Source organism: Salvelinus alpinus, chromosome 7 (genome assembly GCF_045679555.1).
Source record: "Salvelinus alpinus chromosome 7, SLU_Salpinus.1, whole genome shotgun sequence".
NCBI lineage: Eukaryota > Metazoa > Chordata > Actinopteri > Salmoniformes > Salmonidae > Salvelinus > Salvelinus alpinus.
Genome location: NC_092092.1, coordinates 52,170,102 through 52,189,651, shown reverse-complemented (window position 1 = coordinate 52,189,651; position 19,550 = coordinate 52,170,102). Strand labels below are relative to the sequence as shown.

The following is a 19,550-nucleotide window of genomic DNA, read 5'->3' as shown; positions in this document are numbered from 1 at the left end:
AGATTTACATGCTAAAATCACCACTGCATAATTTGTATATCTCAATTGTCACTATAAACCACATTTGTTTAAGCAAGTCAGCTATATCAGCTGTTTTTTAAAAAGGCATTAAATGAGGCTGAAGTAACTGTTTAGCTGCCAGACAAGGCTCCGCTGATAGCCAGGTGTAGCAGTGGTAAGGTGTTGGGACTCTGCTGTTGGGACAGCTTTATGTAGGCCCTAACAGTTTGTGAGCACCGTTTGTCACCATTATAGTGCAATTAATGTGTTGTGTAGTGGCTTTGCTGGCATGCATCAACAAAAAAAAAATGGGTTTGCCCTACCAAGATTTACATGCTAAAATCTCCACTGGTCGCGTTGTCTTGTCATTCTTCCGCAGCTGTGCAGATGTCTCACTTTGTTCAAGTTGCAGGCCAGACTTGTTTTCTTTGCAAGCAACTTGTTCGCCAATGACAGTGATGTGAAGACATTGTCCATGGTGACATTGCTCCCCTTGTCAAGGTAAGATACCACAAGCCTCATCACCACATCCCCCGACACTCTCGCCTGCTGCCCGATATTGAAAGCTGTTCAGCATGTACAATTACCCCGCTCTCATTGTGTAGCCTACTCCAAGTAAGCCAGAGGAGACTGATAGCAGTGCTTAGATTCGGTGAACTGATATAGGTAACCTACCATTTTAAGATTAGGCCTATAATTAGAATGGATCAATACAATAGAATAGCCGCCTGTTCTTTATTCACAATTCGTGATTACATTATGCATCGTTCGCTTCCCCTGCTCATCAACTCCCCCATTCTCCCCATCATCCTATACATACTTTATTGAATCTGTTGTGTGAAGTTATACTGAACAAGAATATAAACGCAACGTGCAACAATTTCAACGATTTTACTTACAGTTACAGTGTTACAGTTCATGTAAGGAAATCAGTCAATTGAAATAAATTCATTAGGCCTTAATCTATGGATTTCACGTTACTGAGCAGGGGCACAGCCATGGGGTGGGCCTGGGAGGGCAACGCCCAGCCAATCAGAATTAGTTTTTTCCCTACAAAAGGGCTTTATTTTTGTATTTTTTTTTTTTAAGGGCTTTAATACAGACAAAAATACTCCTCAGTTTCATCAACTGTCCGGGTGGCTGGTTTCTGACGATCCCACAGGTGTAGACTCCGGATGTGGAGGTCCTGGGCTGGCGTGGTTACATATGGTCTGAGGTTGTGAGGCTGGTTGGATGTACTGTCATGAAACATGGGACCAACACTTTACATGTTGTGTTTATATTTGTTAGGTATAGTTTAGGTTCAATTAAGGGGCAATTGTCAGGGTGATTATCAGCTGGGCACTGCACTTTCAACTGTCTGAAGAAGGAACAGAGCAGGCCCTACTGTTGGGAGAAGGGGGGGCAATGGGGGTAAACCTGCCTTCCTAAAACTGGTTATAACTACAGTTCTGTTTGTGATATTAAGATTCTGACAATGGCGGTGTGCTATATAGATTTATTTAAGAAACGTCAAGGACAGTGTGGGGCATGACTTAAATGAGAGTAAGAGTAATAAAAAAATAAAAATCCAGAGCAGTCAAAATTACTGCTTTAGCGGTTCTAGTGTTAATGGTGCCCCCCATCTGAGAGAGCCATGGAGCTTCTGACCGTGGCCCAGCTTGGCTCACCAAGCCTTATCATTTTACATGCTGGAAACAATGACTTGCATGCTCAACAGGAAAAGGTGGCCACATCACTTAGGAGGGTGATGGAGAGGGCCTCTACCACCTTCCCAGATGCCAGGGTCCATGTCCACCCTGCTTCAGAGGAGAGATTTTCACCCTGCCACAATCGAGAGGATAAATGCGAGCCTCTTCTGGGACTGTGCTAAATAGCAAAATGTAAAATTGGCCCACCATTAGTCTGGACTGTCTGTATGATAATGCACACTTTGCCAGGACGTTAAAGAATGTTTCTCTGGGTGGCTAGTCCACCTCACCCCACAGGATCAGCAGACCAGCCAGCAACTCCCTGAGACAAATCAGATGCTCCAATAGATCTGCATGTGGTGGTGCCTCAGAGACTGGAGAACAGCCGGCCACACTGACATCCACACCATTCTCTTCAATTCCTCCCACAACCTCCCTCCCATGTTACCAGACCGAGCCCGCCTCAGCACAGCACGACCAGACCAGGCCCACCACAGCTCTACTAAACCCGAGCCATCACATCACAGCACAGCACAACCAGACCCGGCCCATCACAACTCTACCAGACCCGGACCATCACAGCACAGCCAGACCCTGCCCATTAGAGCTCTACCAGACCAAAACACTGTTGAGGGTAGTGCACCACATGATGCAGTCCACACCATGGATCACTCACATCATCAGCCCTCATATTCTGAGTTTGGAGCTTTTCCAGCTACACTGCCCTCCACACCACCCTCCTCAATTCCTCCCACAACCTCCCTCTCAGGCTAGTTTTGGTTACCCTCCCTACTCCCATCCCCAGGACAGGCCTGAGACACTCCTGCCCCAACCATGCAACAGGAGCCACACCAAGGCCTCCTGTGCACACCCAGAATGGAGCATTGGCAGCCACTCCGGTCCACTGCAGCAGCTCCACTCCTTTGGAGGGAGCTTCATCCGGGTGGACTGAGCTCTGCCAACATTGCTCACCTAGTTCCCGCCCCAGCCCCTGCATCCAGCGACTTTAAGGGAGGTCTGTCGAATGCTCAGTCTGCTCTGCTCTCACGTGGTTGGCTAGGGACCTTGGCAAAGTCTCAGCTCACTCAATAAATAGCTGCAGATGACCGTACTGTATGCCTGTTAGGTCTTATGGGAATGAGCGGAATACCCCATCTGACTTTAAATCTTGTAGGGGGCTTGAGCTAATGCATCTAAATGTGCCAAATATGATAACATAAAAAATGGACACAATTGACATTTGGGTATAGGACATGTGTCCAGACATTCTGGTTCTCTCGGAAAACATGGCTAAATGGTTCTGTCTCGGATAAAGACATTGAAGAAAATTATTATTATGATAATGTATTTAGATGTAACAGATTACAGAAAGGAGGACTATTACCGTATGTAAAATTTTATTTCATGGCATCCCAATCTTAAAATTGTCACGGTTTTCTAAAGTAGAACCCAGAAGCAGACCAGGACAAGGAGAGTAGGACGAAGGTGAGTATTTATTTACAAGTTTAAACGTAGAGGTAGAAAGATCCAGGTGGCGGAGCGGGCAGCGGAGGTGAGTTGATTGGAGTGAATAGGCAGATCCAAGGGAGTAACAGAAGCCACCGACGACCAGGCAGGGATGGGGTGAGTGTTCCGGGTGAATGACTGTAGATAGAACAAACGGAGGTAAGTTCAAGGCAAGCAAGACGTACAAAACAACAAAACAAACTCTATCAAACTGGAGGCTGATACGCTGGCACAACATACTGTTCATGGCTAACGATCCGGCAGGGAATGGATGTCAGGTCAGAGCTTATGATCAGGACCAGGTGTGCAGATAGCTGATGGGATACAGGTGCGGGTAATCAGAGATCTCCCAACTAGCTACGTCGCCCGGCAACCAGACAGGGTGCGTTCCAGGACACCGGAAAAACACTCCAGGACAGAACACAGGCAAAAACAGACTCAGGAAGCGGGATTCGTGACAAAAATATTCCTTTTCCCAAGAAATTCGAGCCCTATAAACCCAGTGCTTAATTTGAGCCGGATCTTGCCGGAACAGGATCCTGCACTTCTCTGTTTGGGACTGTTTTGTTCTGGAATCTATCCGGATCCGGTACCACTCATGGCATGAAAAAATGCATCTTTGTTAATTGTCACCCCCCCCCCCCCGGGCTTATGGTTTGCATAACATTGTCACCTACAGTTGAAGTCGGAAGTTTACATACATCTTTGCCAAATACATTTAAACTCCGTTTTTCACAATTCCTGACATTTAATCTGAGTAAAGATTTCCTGTATTAGGTCAGATAGGATCACCACTTTATTTTAAGAAAGTGAAACGTCAGAATAATAGTAGAGATAATGATTTATTTCAGCGTTTATTTCTTTCATCACATTCCCAGTGTGTCAGAAGTTTACATACACTCAATTAGTATTTGGTAGCATTGCCTTTAAATTGTTTAACTTGGGTCAAACGTTTCAGGTAGCCTTCCACAAGCTACCTACAATAAGTTGGGTGAATTTTCGCCCATTCCTCCTGACAGAGCTGGTGTAACTGAGTCAGGTTTGTAGGCCTCCTTGCTCGCACACGCTTTTTCAGTTCTGCTCACACATTTTCTATAGGATTGAGGTCAGGGCTTTGTGATGCCCACTCCAGTACCTTGACTTTGTTGTCCTTAAGCCATTTTGCCACAACTTTGGAAGTATGCTTGTGGTCATTATCCATTTGGAAGACCCTTTTTGCAACCAAGCTTTAACTTCCTGACTGATGTCTTGAGATGTTAGTTCAATATATCCACATCATTTTCCTGCCTCATGATGCCATCTGTTTTGTGAAGTGCACCAGTCGCTCCTGCAGAAAAGCACCCCCACAGTATTTTTATTTCACCTTTATTTAACCAGGTAGGCTAGTTGAGAACAAGTTCTCATTTGCAACTGCGACCTGGCCAAGATAAAGCAAAGCAGTTCGACACATACAATAACACAGAGTTACACATGGAATAAACAAACATACAATCAATAATAGTGTAGAAAAATCTATATACAGCATGTGCAAATGAGGTAGGATAAGAGAGGTAAGGCAAGAAATAGGCCATGGTGGCAAAGTAATTACAATATAGCAATTAAACACTGGAATGGTAGGATGTGCAGAAGATGAATGTGCAAGTTGAGATACTGGGGTGCAAAGGACCAAGATAAATAAATAAATAAATAAATACATACAGTATGGGGATGAGGTAGATTGGATGGGCTACTTACAGATGAGCTATGTACAGGTGCAGTGATCTGTGAGCTGCTCTGACAGCTGGTGCTTAAAGCTAGTGAGGGAGGTAAGAGTCTCCAGCTTCAGATATTTTTGCAGTTCGTTCCAGTCATTGGCAGCAGAGAACTGGAAGGAGAGGCGGACAAAGGAAGAATTGGCTTTGGGGGTGACCAGTGAGATATACTTGCTGGAGTGCGTGCTACCGGTGGGTGCTGCTATGGTGACCAGTGAGCTGAGATAAGGCGGGGCTTTACCTAGCAGAGACTTATAGATGACCTGGAGCCAGTGGGTCTGGCGACGAGTATGAAGCGAGGGACAGCCAACGAGATCATACAGGTCGCAGTGGTGGGTAGTATATGGGGCTTTGGTGACAAAACGGATGGCACTGATAGACTGCATCCAATTTGTTGAGTAGAGTGTTGGAGGCTATTTTGTAAATGACATCGCCGAAGTCGAGGATCGGTAGGGTGGTCAGTTTTACGAGGGTATGTTTGGCAGCATGAGTGAAGAATGCTTTGTTGCAAAATAGGAAGCTGATTCTAGATCTAATTTTGGATTGGAGGTGTTTAATGTGAGTCTGGAAGGTCTAACCAGACACCTAGGTATTTATAGTTGCCCACATATTCTAAGTCAGAACCGTCCAGAGTAGTGATGCTGGACGGGGTGTGCAGGTGCAGGCAGCGATTGGTTGAAGAGCATGCATTTAGTTTTATTTGCATTTAAGAGCAGTTGGAGGCCACGGAAGGAGAGTTGTATGGCATTGAAGCTCATCTGGAGGTTAGTTAATACAGTGTCCAACGAAGGGCCAGAGGTATACAGAATGGTGTCGTCTGCGTAGAGGTGGATCAAAGAATCACCAGCAGCGAGAGCGACATCATTGATGTATACAGAGAAGAGAGTCGGCCCGAGAATTGAACCCTGTGAACTGATTTGAACATGATGCTGCCACTTCTTTGGCTTGCAAGCCTCCCCCTTTTTCCTCCAAACATATCGATGGTCATTATGGCCAAACAGTTCAATTTCTGTTTCATCAGACCAGAGGGCATTTCTCCAAAAAGTACGATCTGTTTGGCTTGTTTATGGCGGTTTTGGAGCAGTGGCTACTTCCTTGCTGAGCGGCCTTTCAGGTTATGTCGATATAGGACTCGTTTTACTGTGGATATAGATACTTTTGTACCTGTTTCCTCCAGCATCTTCACAAGGTCCTTTGCTGTTGTTCTGGGATTGTTTTGCACTTTTCAGGCACCAAAGTACGTTCATCTCTAGGAGACAGAACGCGTCTCCTTCCAGAGCGGTATGACGGCTGTGTGGTCCCATGGTGTTTATACTTGCATACTATTGTTTGTACAGATGAACTTGGTACCGTCAGGCGTTTGGAAATTGCTCCCAAGGATGAACCAGACTGGTGGAGGTTTACAAAAAAAATTCTTAGGTCTCGGCTGATTTCTTTTGATTTTCCAATGATGTCAAGTAAAAAGGCACTGCATTTTCCAAGCTCTTTAAAGGCACAGTCAACTTAGTGTATGTAAACATCTGACCCACTGGAATTGTGATACAGTGAATTATAAGTGACATAATCTGTCTGTAAACAATTGTTGTAAAAATGACTTGTGTCATGCACAAAGTAGATGTCCTAACCGACTTGCCAAAACTATAGTTTGTTGACAAGAAATTTGTGGAGTGGTTGAAAAACGAGTTTTAATTACACCAACCTAAGTGTAGGTAAACGTCCGACTTCAACTGTATGTTTGAGACCAATGCGTGACCATGGCTGTGTGAGTAGCATGCCTTTATCTCTCACAGAACTAGAATGAGATTCACTTTCTATGATCTCTCTCCCTCTATCTGCTCTGATGGACATGAGCCTGTAACTAATCTCTCCCGCATTGCACTTCATCATTTATTTCTTTGTAGAATCATAGCCACGCGAAGGGTTCTGGAGGAGATGTGGCACGCCTGATGAATTCAAATACATTTGCCAAAGTTATAGAATAACTACTGTCTGTTCAGAAAGAAATGTAATAATTCAGAATAGCCTACTACACCATGAAAATGCCCATCATTTATCCACAGAAGAACATAGCTTCTTTTTTAAAAATGTACTAGCTGTGGATTGTGTGTAGCCCAATAACATGGCACGGCCTACAGTTGGGAACGTGCGGCACGTCTGTCAGTGAACAACAGCATGCAGACAAAACAGGCCTTTCGCAATATTTCAAATGCAATCACGGGAAAACACAACTTGAAAACCAAATGGCTCCTGTTGAAAATAGAAGACTCTAATCTGTCTGCTGTAAGCTAACAAAATATTTGATAAACTTCCAAATATTGTTTTACAAAGTTAATCAAAGAGCGAGATACGTTTTTTGGCACGAACGCATCAACCATCACCGGCGAGTGAGCTGCACATCATTGGGCGTGTCAGTGAAACTGGAAAGCATGTTTAGGACTATGATTTCCTCCTCATATTGTAGCCTACAATACAGTGCATTCGGAAAGTATTCAGACCCCTTGACATTTTTCAATTTTTTTGTTACGTTACAGCCTTATTTTAAAATGGATTAAATAGTTTTTTTCCCCCTTCAACAATCTACACACAGTACCCAATAATCACAAAGCAAAAACAGGTTTTTAGAAATTGAAATTGAAAACTGAAAGATCACATTTACATAAGAATTCAGACGCTTTACTCAGTACTTTGTTGAAACACCTTTGGCAGCGATTACAGCCTCGAGTCTTCTTGGGTATGACGCTACAAGCTTGGCACACCTGTATTTGGGTAGTTTCTCCCATTCTTCTCCGCAGATCCTATCAAAGTTCTGCCAGGATGGATGGGGAGCATCGCTGCACAGCTATTTTCAGGTCTCTCCAGAGATTCAGAGACCTGTCCCGAAGCCTCTCCTGCATTGTCTTGATTGTGTGCTTAGGGTCGTTGTCCTGTTGGAATGTGAACCTTCATCCCAGTCTGAGGTCCTGAGCGCTCTGGATCAGGTTTTCATCAAGGATCTCTCTGTACTTTGCTCCGTTCATCTTTCCCATGATCCTTACTAGTATCCCAGTCCCTGACGCAGATAAACATCCTCACAGCATGATGCTGCCACCACCATGCTTCACCGTAGAGATGGTGGCAGGTTTCCTCCAGACGTGACGCTTTGCATTCAGGTCAAAGTTCAATCTTGGTTTCATCAGACCAGAGAATCTTGTTTCTCATGGACTGAGAGTCCTTTAGGTGCCTTTCGGCAAACTCCAAGCGGGCTGTCATGTGCCTTTTACTGAGGAGTGGCTTCCGTCTGGCCACTCTACCATAAACGCCTGATTGGTGGAGTGCTGCAGAGATGGTTGTCCTGGAAGGTTCTTCCATCTCCACAGAGGAACACTGGAGCTGTCAGAGTGACCATCGGGTTCTTGATCAACTCCCTGTCAAAGGCCATCCCCCAATTGCAGGGCGGCCAGCTCTAGGAAAAATGATGGAGAATGATGGAGGCCACTGTTTTCTTGGGGAACTTCAATGCTGCAGACATTTTTTGGTACCCTTCCCCAGATCTGTGCCTTGACACAATCCTGTCTCGGAGCTCTACGAACAATAACTTTGATGCCATGGTTTGGTTTTTGCTCTGACATGCACTGTCAACCGTGGGACCTTATATAGACAGGTGTGTGCCTTTCCAAATCCATTGAATTTACCACAGGTGGACTCCGATCAAGTTGGAGAAACATCTCAAGGATGATCAATGGAAACAGGATGCACCTGAGCTAAATTTCGAGTCTCATAGCAATGGGTCTTTAAAAAAAACAAAACTTGTGTAAATAAGGTATTTCTGTTTTTTGCAAACATTTATAAAAAACTGGGATATTGTGTGTAGCTTGTGTGGTTACACGTGGTCAGCGGTTGTGAGGCCGGTTGGACGTACTGCCAAATTCTCTAAAACAACGTTGGAGGTGGCCCCTTGCACAAAGGCGGAGGTAGCGGTCCTGCTGCTGGGTTGTTGCCCTCCTACTGCCTCCTCCACGTCTCCTGATGTACTGGCCTGTCTCCTGGTAGCGCCTCCATGCTCTGGACACTACGCTGACAGACACAGCAAACCTTCTTGCCACAGCTCGCATTGATGTGCCATCCTGGATGAGCTGCGCTACCTGAGCCACTTGTGTGGGTTGTAGAGTCCGTCTCATGCTACCACTAGAGTGAAAGCACCGCCAGCATTCAAAAGTGACCAAAACATCAGCCAGGAAGCATAGGAACTGAGAAGTGGTCTGTGGTCACCACCTGCAGAATCACTCCTTTATTGGGGGTGTCTTGCTAATTGCCTATAATTTCCACCTTTTTGTCTATTCCATTTGTACAACAGCATGTGAAATTTATTGTCAATCAGTGTTGCTTCCTAAGTGGACAGTTTGATTTCACAGAAGTGTGATTGACTTGGAGTTACATTGTGTTGTTTAAGTGTTCCCTTAATTTTTTTGAGCAGTGTATATTACATGGCCAAAGGTTTCTAGACACCCCTTCAAATTTGTGGATTCGGCTATTTCAGCCACGCCCATTGCTGACAGGTGTATAAAATTGAGCACACAGCCATGAAATCTCCATAGACATTGGCAGTAGAATGGCCCATACTGAAGAGCTCAGTGACTTTCAACGTGGCAATGTCATAGGATGCCACCTTTCCAACACGTCGGTTCGTCAAATTTCTGCCTTGCTGGAACTGCCCCGGTCAACTGTATGTGCTGTTATTGTGAAGTGGAAATGTCGAGGAGCAACGGCAAAGTGGTAGGCCACAAGCCCACAGATTGGGACCACTGAGTGTTGAAGCGCGTAAAAAACGTCTGTCCTCGTTTGCAACACTCACTACCGAGTTCCAAACTGCCTCTGGAAGCAACGTCAGCACACTAACTGTTTGTCGGGAGCTTCATGAAATGGGTTTCCATGGCCGACCAGCCACACACAAGCCTAAGATCACCATGAGCAATGCAAAGCATCGGCTGGAGTGGTATAAAGCTCGCCGCCATTGGACTCTGGAGCAGTGGAAACGCTTTCTCTGGAGTGACAGTAATGGTTCTCTGGTCTATACAGTAATGGTTTGTCGAGATCGGTGTGGAAGAACAGAGCCCTGACCTCAACCCCACTGAACATCTTTTGGGCTGAATTGGAACACCGACTGCGAGCCAGGCCTAATCGCTCAATATCAGTGCCCGACCTCACCAATGCTGGGAGTAGGGTACTAAAATGTGCAAAAACAGCTTGCACTTGCAACCCCTATTTTAATTTGCTCCATGGCTCTCAGACGACTCACGAATAGGAAGAACTTTGCAGCAGGTGTTTCTGATTAATAAACATTGCCATTCCGGTGGGTGTTAACATTTAATTAAAACCCAGCCCTGAAACTAAACATAGGATGAAAAGATTTTGTACGTCATGTTATAGGAAAAGACACGCAAGACTCACGGAAACATCAGAAGTGACACATTCGGATTTGGCACTTCAAGACAAAATATATCATACTTTGACTAAAGTGAACAATGTCTTACATTGTTGTGCAACATCATGGTTAAGCTCTGACCACCTTTGAGCTCTAAAAAGTGGATTTCTACTGGTGTGGCCATCAATAGACTTAATGTACCACTTATTGACGAAGTTACGGTCAGTTGAAAATGACAAAACAGCAATTTGATGGCAGCTTTTGACCACTATTGTGCATATATTTTAAAGGATACTTAGGACATTATACATTTTTCAACACCAGTATTTTTATCCATCATTGGGCTGAATGTACCAATTATTTATGGAGATACGGCAATGTGAATCCAGACATTCTAGAAAAATGGTTCTTTAGACTATAATGGGCTAAATCTGCAATGGCACTATTGCTAGACATCTTTATTTGGACCTTTAATTGCTTTTTGTAAAGGTTGAATGGTGTCAAAGGCCTTTGGTTAAAATGGGTTACCCGTCTCCCTGCTGGACATATTACATAAAATCCCATAGGAATGCATTATCATATTATGTATCATTGTAATCAGCAGACTTCAGGGAACACAGTGTTTACATGTAAAATATTGAACTATTGTATTGAATATATATATATTTTTAAATGTATTTTGGGCACTTTATCATCACTCTTCTACTAAAATTTTAAAGGATATATAAATGGCATATTTGGGCCATCTTATTGTGTTCACTAGACACCCTCAAACATTTTAAGCCCTCATTAGGCTGTATGTATCTATTATTTATGGAAATATGGCCATGTGACACTTGTCTAATATGGCCCAATGGCGCTAATTGGCGGCCATATTAGAAGGGGAATATAACACATCTGAAATGGCACTATAGCTAGAAACACTTCTAAGGTTTTGACCTAGCTGTGTGTGAAATTTGGTGGCATTATAAACCCTTCCACACTTCAAGTAAAGGCCCCAAAAGGGACAAGATAGCTGACCTACACAAAGTTTCAGGTACAACTGATTGACGCAAATGTGTGGGCACCTTGAACAAAATCGTGGAGTGAAGCATCCACCCAACAGCCCACACTTTAATTCATGATGTGGTGTTCCTCAATGACACATACATAGTAGCTGCGACAAAGTCACCACCTGAGTATGTGACTGTGCAGTGGTCTGTGGTTTGAAGCTTCCCTCAACTCTTCCTCTCAAGCCTCACTATCAAGAACAGAAAATTAAAGACAGTTGGAATTAGATCTGTTTTTCTTGTATTCAATTGAACATCAACTGTCCACTGAAGGTTGGACACCGCACACTGACCTTTCAGTTTTATGTTCAATCCAAATGACAACACCTACACAAATGAAGTAGTCCACCCATTATGAGTGGTCAAACGTGGTGGTAACCATGCAGGAAGATTTTTTCACTATGACAAAGCTGAACACCCCTGACTCTCACCTTTGCCTGAAGGGAAACTACATATATATTACATTTATGGCCAACTTAGCTGACTAATTCAGCACATGTATTTTCAGAAATGTTAGCTTATTCAACTATATATATTTTTTTTTTATCCAGGCGTGCCAGTTAAGCGCTAATTCTTATTTACAATGACGGCCTGCTCTCCAACCCTGTTCCTGGAGAACTAACCTGTAGGTTTTTGCGCAAACCCCATTTATAACTAACCTAATTCAGCTTATCAATCAGCAAATTATTAGAACCAGGTGCGCTAGATTAGGTGTGGAGATAAAACCTACAGGATGGTAGCTCTCCAGGAACAGGGTTGGAGAGCCCTGATTTACACTGACAAAAATATAAATGCAATATGTAAAGTGTTGGTCCCATGTTTCATGAGCTGAAATAAAAGATCCCAGAAATGTTCCATACATACAAAAAGCTTATTTCTTTGAAATGTGGCACACAGATTTGTTTACATCCCAGTTAGTGAGCATGTAAACTTTGCCAAGATAATCCATCCACCTGCAGGTGTGGCATATCAAGAAGCTGATTAAACAGCATGATTATTGCACAGGCGCACCTTGTGCTGGGGACAATAAAAGGCCACTCTTAAATGTGCAGTTTTGTCACACAACGCCACAAATGTCTCAAGTTTTGAGGCAGTGTGCAATTGTCATGCTGACTGCAGGAATGTACACCAGAGATGTTGCCAGATAATATAATGTTAATTTCTCGACGCCAACTTCATTTTATAGAATTTTACAGTACATCCAACCGGCCTCATAATCTTAGACCATGTGTATGGAGTTGTGTGGGCGAGTGGTTTGCTGATTTCAAAGTTGTGAACAGAATGCCCCATGGTAGCGGTGGGGTTATGGTATGGGCAGGCATAAACTACGGACAACGAACACAATTGCATTTGATCTACTGTGACGAGATCCTGAAGCTCATTGTCATACAATTCATCCGCCGCCATCACCTCATGTTTCAGCATGATTAAGCACAGCCCCATGTCGTAAGGATCTGTACACAATTCCTGGAAGCTGAAAATGTCCCAATTCTTCCAAGGCCTGCATACTTACCAGACATGTCTCCGAGAACAAGTCTGGAATGCTCTGGATCAACAGCGTGATTGAGTTTACGCCAATATCCAGCAACTTTGCACAGCCTTCGAAGAGCGGGAAAACATTCCACAGGCCACAATCAACAGCCTGATCAAGTCTATGCAAAGGAGACGTGTCGCGCTGCATGAAGCAAATTGTGGTCACAACAGATACTGACTGGTTTTCTGATCCACGCCCCTACTTAAAAAAAAAGTTATCTGTGACCAATTGATGCATATCTGTATTCCCAGTCATGTGAAATCCATAAATTAGGGCCAAAGTAATTTATTTAAATTGAATGATTTCCTTATACTGTATGAACTGTAACTCAGTAAAATATTTGAAATTGTTGCATGTTGTGTTTATATTTTTGTTCAGTATATATGTACACTGACAATGTTTACATGCACACCAATATCCCTCTATTATTCGGTAAAGTCAAGTATTCTGTTTTTGAGTTGACACATATAAACATCACATCCCATTTACAATAACCCCAAAAAACTTGTATCCCAGTTATAAGAAACCCATATTAGATGCCTGGGATATGCTGATCTAAAACGGGATACTGTGGCATGTAAACATTTTATCCCGTTTACTGTTGTTTTTGCGGTCTGCGTAGGCTGTTTCGCATATCATGAGTGTTGTGTGATGTTTTCATCTGATTGGCAAACAAATCACTTCAAAAAATTGTCGCAGTTCAATCCGCCATAATAATTCCATTATAATTTAACCTACTATTATTAATTCACTAAAATTGTAATACATTTTCTGCTTATAATTTCAGACATTTGGTAGGCTATATTATAATTTCCAACATTTGGTATGACATTTGTTTGTCAACAACAGTTTGACATAACTTGTTGCCCCAGAAGACTAAATAAAGTAGTGCTGACCAGAATAATGTCCTCTATCCATTGAATTAATGCATTAGTAATCTACAAAAATATAAATGCAACATGCAACAATTTCAAAGACTTTACTGAGTTACAGTTCATACCAGGCAATCAGTCAAATAAATTCATTAGGAGCTAATCTTTGGATTTTTCATGACTGGCAATACAGATATTTTTTATTCACTTTATTTAACTAGGGAAAAACACATTGAGACCTAGGTCTCATTTGCAAATGTGTCCTGGGAACATTACAGAAAATGAAATTATACACAATTTAAAACACAAAATTAAATAAATAGCAAATATTATATACACAATCAAACACATTTATTTTTATATTAACCAGTTAAGTTGACTGAGAACACATTCTCATTTACAGCAACAACCTGGGGAATAGTTACAGGGGAGAGGAGGGGGATGAATGAGCCAATTGTAAGCTGGGGATGATTAGGTGACCGTGACGGTATGAGGGACAGCTTGGGAATTTAGCCAGGACACCGGGGTTAACACCCCTACACTTACAATAAGTGCCATGGGATCTTTAATGACCTCAGAGAGTCAGGACACCCGTTTAACGTCCCATCCAAAAGACAGCACCCTACACAGGGCAATGTCCCCAATCACTGCCCTGGGGCATTGGGATATTTTTAGACCAGAGGAAAGAATGCCTCCTGCTGGCCCTCCAACACCACTTCCAGCAGCATGTGGTCTCCCATCCAAATGAAAGTTTACTTGGAGATTATTCCACATGACAGGGACCTGGTAGGAAAAGGCAGATTTACCGAACTCTGTGGATACATGTGAAGTTTCCGTCAAGAAGTTAACCAACCCTGTGATCTAGTGTTGTAACCCCAGTTTCTATATTTCAACAATGAAGTTAAGTAAATTGGTAGTTTATAGAGTAAGGCTTTATAAACAAAAACAGAATGATGAAGTGACCTACGTGTCTTTAGCGAGGTCCAACCAACTTGATGATAAACGATGCAGTGAGTGTCAAAACTATCAGATGTTATAAAACGAAGTGCGCTACGATAAATTGTGTCCAAGGGCTTCAAAACACTGGTAGCTGCATTTATGTATATAATATCGCCATAATCTAGAACAGGAATAAATGTGGACTGAATGATCTGTTTTCTACTATTTAATGAAAGGCAAGCCCTATTCCTATAGAAGAAGCCCAACCTAATTCTTAATTTCTTGACTAACTCGTCAACGTGCTTTTTAAAGCTTTTCGTCAATCCAGATGTCCAGATATTTATAGGCACGGACACAATCAATGGGGGCACCATCGAAATTACTTTTACTTACTACATGATTTGGAAAATAACATGTACTTGGTTATACCAGCATTTAGTACTAACTTCAGGTCAACCAAGGCTTTCTGCAAGGTAGTAAAAACAGATTGAAGAGTCAACAGAGCCTTAGCTGCTGTGGGGGCAGTAGCGTATACAACAGTGTCATATGCTACAGATGGAAGTTACAGTTTTGTACAAATAAACCAATGCTGTTAATAGAAATAGTGAAAAGAACTGGACCAAGATTCGAACCATGTGCGACACCTTTTGTTATGTCTAGAAATCCTGATTTAACGGCATCAGTAAGTACACACTGTGTTCTGTATTTAAAAAAATTCTCAACCCAGCTACAAGCAGCCTGATCGAAGCCAATCATAGAGAGTTTCTGAATAAGTAAAGTGTGATCCACAAAGTCGAATGCCTTGGACAGGTCAATGAAGAGGACAGCACAGTGTTTCTTCATATCCAAACTATTTATAACATAATATAAAACCATAGAAGTAGCAGAGATGGTACTATGACCTGGTCTGAACTCTGACTGTTTTACAGAAAAGATGTAGCAGTTAAAAGGGATCTAAGCTGAGTATTAAACAATGATTCCAGGATTTTTGCTAGGCAAGAGAGGTTTGGAAATGTGACGATAATAATTTAAATCACTAGGGTCACCACCTTTACGTAGAAGAAGCACATGGGCTGCCTTCCAAACTCTAGGGATAGTACTTGATATAATTGTCAAGTTAAACATACGTGTTAATGCTTCCACAATCAATGGAGCAGAAAGCTGTAATAAGGGATCAAGCATATCATATTTTTTTAACATCAATCATAAGTAGTTGTTCCAATACATCAGAAGTAGACAGTTGCTCCAGAGAGTACAATGATTCACTGGGGGTTGTCTGGTCCTCTTTCAAGTCGACTAGCGGCTGGGAGAGGGACTTGCGGCTGGGAGAAGGACTAGCGGCTGGGAGAGGGACTAGCGGCTGGGAGAGGGACTAGCGGCTGGGAGAGGGATGAGCAGTTTACTGACTGACCCGGGTCTATTAAACCAAGATTTCTTTCAAACAAAAAAACAGAGGACATAAAATGTTGATTAAAAGCATGACCTATCCCATTAAAAAAAGTAGAATTATGTCAGAGTTCAGTATAACTTGCTTGGGTAGGGAAGGAGAGGAATTAAGTTATCCGAGATGTGTCAGCCAGTCCAGGTTAAAGTCACCTAAGACCATCAGTTCAGATGATAGAAATTGTTCTAAATACTCAGCTATGGTACTAATCGCATCAACTAAAGCAGCAGGAGGCCTACACACTCCAGCAACAAATACGTGCACGTTTTGGCTCATGGTCACACCTAAAACCAGGATTTCACATTTCTGTGGTATAGTGACATTAAGAGCACATGATGTTACAAAAGTGGATTTCACATACATCAGCACCCCTCCGCATTTTCTCTGCCTATCACATCTAAAAAATGTTGTAATTAGCAACGTCAATGTCCTTATCCATGATCTAATCATTTAACCAAGTCTCTGATAAAACAAGAATTTCTGTGTTTGTGTCATGCATCCATCCATCCAGATATCGATAAAGTCCATCTTTGACATCATACTTTGCACATTTACATGTAACAAAGCCAGCCCTTTGCGAGACTTAAAAACAGCAGGGGTGTCCATATTTACCCTAAGCAGGTCATTATAAACTTGATCGTTAGGTCAGTCAGGAGATTTCATAGGAATCCAAATTAGGTTATCAAAGCGTTCCCCGATGGGCCGGAGGCTGCATGTATTTGGTGGCTGTTTAAATCCTACTGAAATTAAGACAGGGATAATGAAGATTTCCTTGACTTGACTAGAGTATAGTTTGATGTGTGATGATAGTTGGGATAACCTGGGTAGAGTGCAGGTTATATCCCAGTTAGTCTCACAGAGCAGCCCTAAAATGGCCTTGCCAATGTATAAGCTCCAAGATAGTTTGAGTGAATTCCGTCTTCTTTGTAGAATCTTTTCTCTTTCCAAAAAGTGTAAAAGTTATCAATAAAGACCACATTGACAGAGTTACAATAACTCTTTAGCCAGACATGAAGTGATAGCAACCTACTGTATCTACCGTATCCACGTCTCATCGTGGTTATGGGACCCGATATAATGAGGCGCTTGTTTAGTTATTTCAGTTTTGCAATTAGTTCCATTAAGTAACGTTTAAGCAGTTCAGAGCTGGCCAACTTAGTGTCATTAAATCCCACATGTACTATAACAGTAGCCGTCTGTGGATTTTGGTTTATGGCTTCAGGAAGTGGCGTAGTGATATCCTTAACTTTTGCACCCGGATAGCATAGCGTTTTAATTCCTGGCAAGGAGATGTTCCTTACCATTGAACTTCCAATGATGAGCGCCGGTCGGATCCCCCCGCTACCGTAACTCCGATCAGCGACAGGAGCCGCAGAAATCGGCTGGGGAGAAGGCTGCGTAGATCCCGATTGCCAGGGGGGAGTCCCAGTAGTGTAGGTGGTCGTCAGTGTAGAAGCTACAGCATATGCGTACCCAGTGTCCGTACGCCCTGAGGAAAACAGCGGGGACAGTGGCTAAAAACGATTTGAGAGTTTAATATCACAGCGTTGCAAGACAAAAACGGAACACTGGCATGCGTGTCTCTTCCTCCTGCTGGATCCAATCCCACTCCATTCACCCCCGCCAGGGGTAGAGCTGAAAGCATCTGAGTTTTGGCTAGGTTCAGAATGCCGTAAGGTGGGGAAATGCTCAAGCTCCATAAAAGTTCCATTACAGTCAACCGACGCTCATCCAGATGTTTAATTTCCTCAAGTAAAGTAATGATCCTCTTCTTGGCAGCATTTAGTTTGTGGCATTTGACACAGGTGAAGTTTTCAGAAAAGTCCTTCACAGGGATGACTGTGAACATCTCTCATAAAATACATTTAATGGCCTTACGGTCGGCGATAGAGTCAAAGGAGTTTTCACTGCTTTGTGTAGAAGCAGGAGAACACCCTTTACTCAATTCAGCCATTTTGCTTGCTAGCCAATAGACTACTAAAAGGCTACTAAAATGATCCATGGATAAATCTAGCTGCCCCAGCACTGTGGCTATCCGCGTCACTGGATCCAAAATAAATAATAAAAACTGGGTATAAAATACTAGATATAAAATAAATGAAAAAATGATATAATAATCAGATAATTAAAAGTATTCACAAAAAATTGTAAGAACCACCACGGCAGCATTCATCAGCTGTTTTTGTTGGTCACAGATATCTTTAAAAAAAAAGAAGGTGCGTGGATCAGAAAACCAGTCAGTATCTGTTGTGACCACCATTTGTCTCATGCTGTGCGACACATCCCTTCGCATAGAGTTCAGATCAGGCTGTTGATTGTGGCCTGTGGAATGATGTCCACTCCTCTTCAATGGCTGTGCGAAGTTGCTGGATATGGGCAAGAACTGGAACACGCTGTCGTAAACGTTGATCAATAAAAAAGTGGTCAGATGAAGCAGATGCTAAGCTAAAGGACTGTTTTGCTAGCACAGACTGGAATATGTTCTGAGATTCTTCCGATGGCATTGTGGAGTACACTACATCAGTCACTAGCTTAATCAATAAGTGCATCGATGACGTCGTCCCCACAGTGACTGTACGTACATACCCCAATCAGAAGCCATGGATTACAGGCAACATTTGCACTGAACTAATGGGTAGCGATGGACTCTAACCCGGAAGCTTATAAGAAATCCCGCTATGCCCTCAGATGAAACATCAAACAGGCAAAACGTCAATACAGGACTAAGATCGAATCATACTACACTGTCTCCGACGCTCGTCGGATGTGGCAGGGCTTGCAAACTATCACAGACTATGAAGGGAAGCACAGCCGAGAGCTGCCCAGTAACACAAGCTAAAATCGAGGCAAGTAACACTAAAACATGCATGAGAGCATCAGCTGTTCCGGACGACTGTGTGATCACGCTCTCCGCAGCCGGATTACCAGGATGTGTACTCCGAGAATGCGCTGACTAACTGGCAAGTGTCTTTACTGACATTTTCAACCTCTCCCTGTCTGAGTCTGTAATACCAACATGTTTCAAGCAGACCACCATAGTCCCTGTGCCCGAGAACACTGAGGTAACCTGCCTAAATGACTACCGACCCATAGCACTCGCTTCTGTAGCCATGAAGTGCTTTGAAAGGCTGGTCATGGCTCACATCAACACCCCTATCCCCGAAACCCTAGACCCACTCCAATTTGCATACTTCCCTAACAAATCCACGAATTATGCAATCTCTATTGCACTCCATACTGCCCTTTCCCATAAATGAAAAAATGATATAATAATCAAATATCCTGTGGATATAGATACTTTTGTACCGGTTTCCTCCAGCATCTTCACAAGGTCCTTTGCTGTTGTTCTGGGATTGATTTGCA

General features: G+C 42.9%; 1 long non-coding RNA gene across 1 annotated transcript in view; it reads right to left on the bottom strand.

Annotated features, from left to right (window-relative positions):
* Positions 1 to 3,165: 3,165 nt before the first annotated feature.
* Positions 3,166 to 19,550, bottom strand: part of LOC139580224 (uncharacterized) — a 35,155-nt gene continuing 18,770 nt past the window's right edge. Inside the window, exon 2 of the long non-coding RNA XR_011676004.1 lies at positions 3,166 to 3,335. This is a non-coding gene — a long non-coding RNA (uncharacterized lncRNA). The remainder of the gene's footprint in view (positions 3,336 to 19,550) is intronic.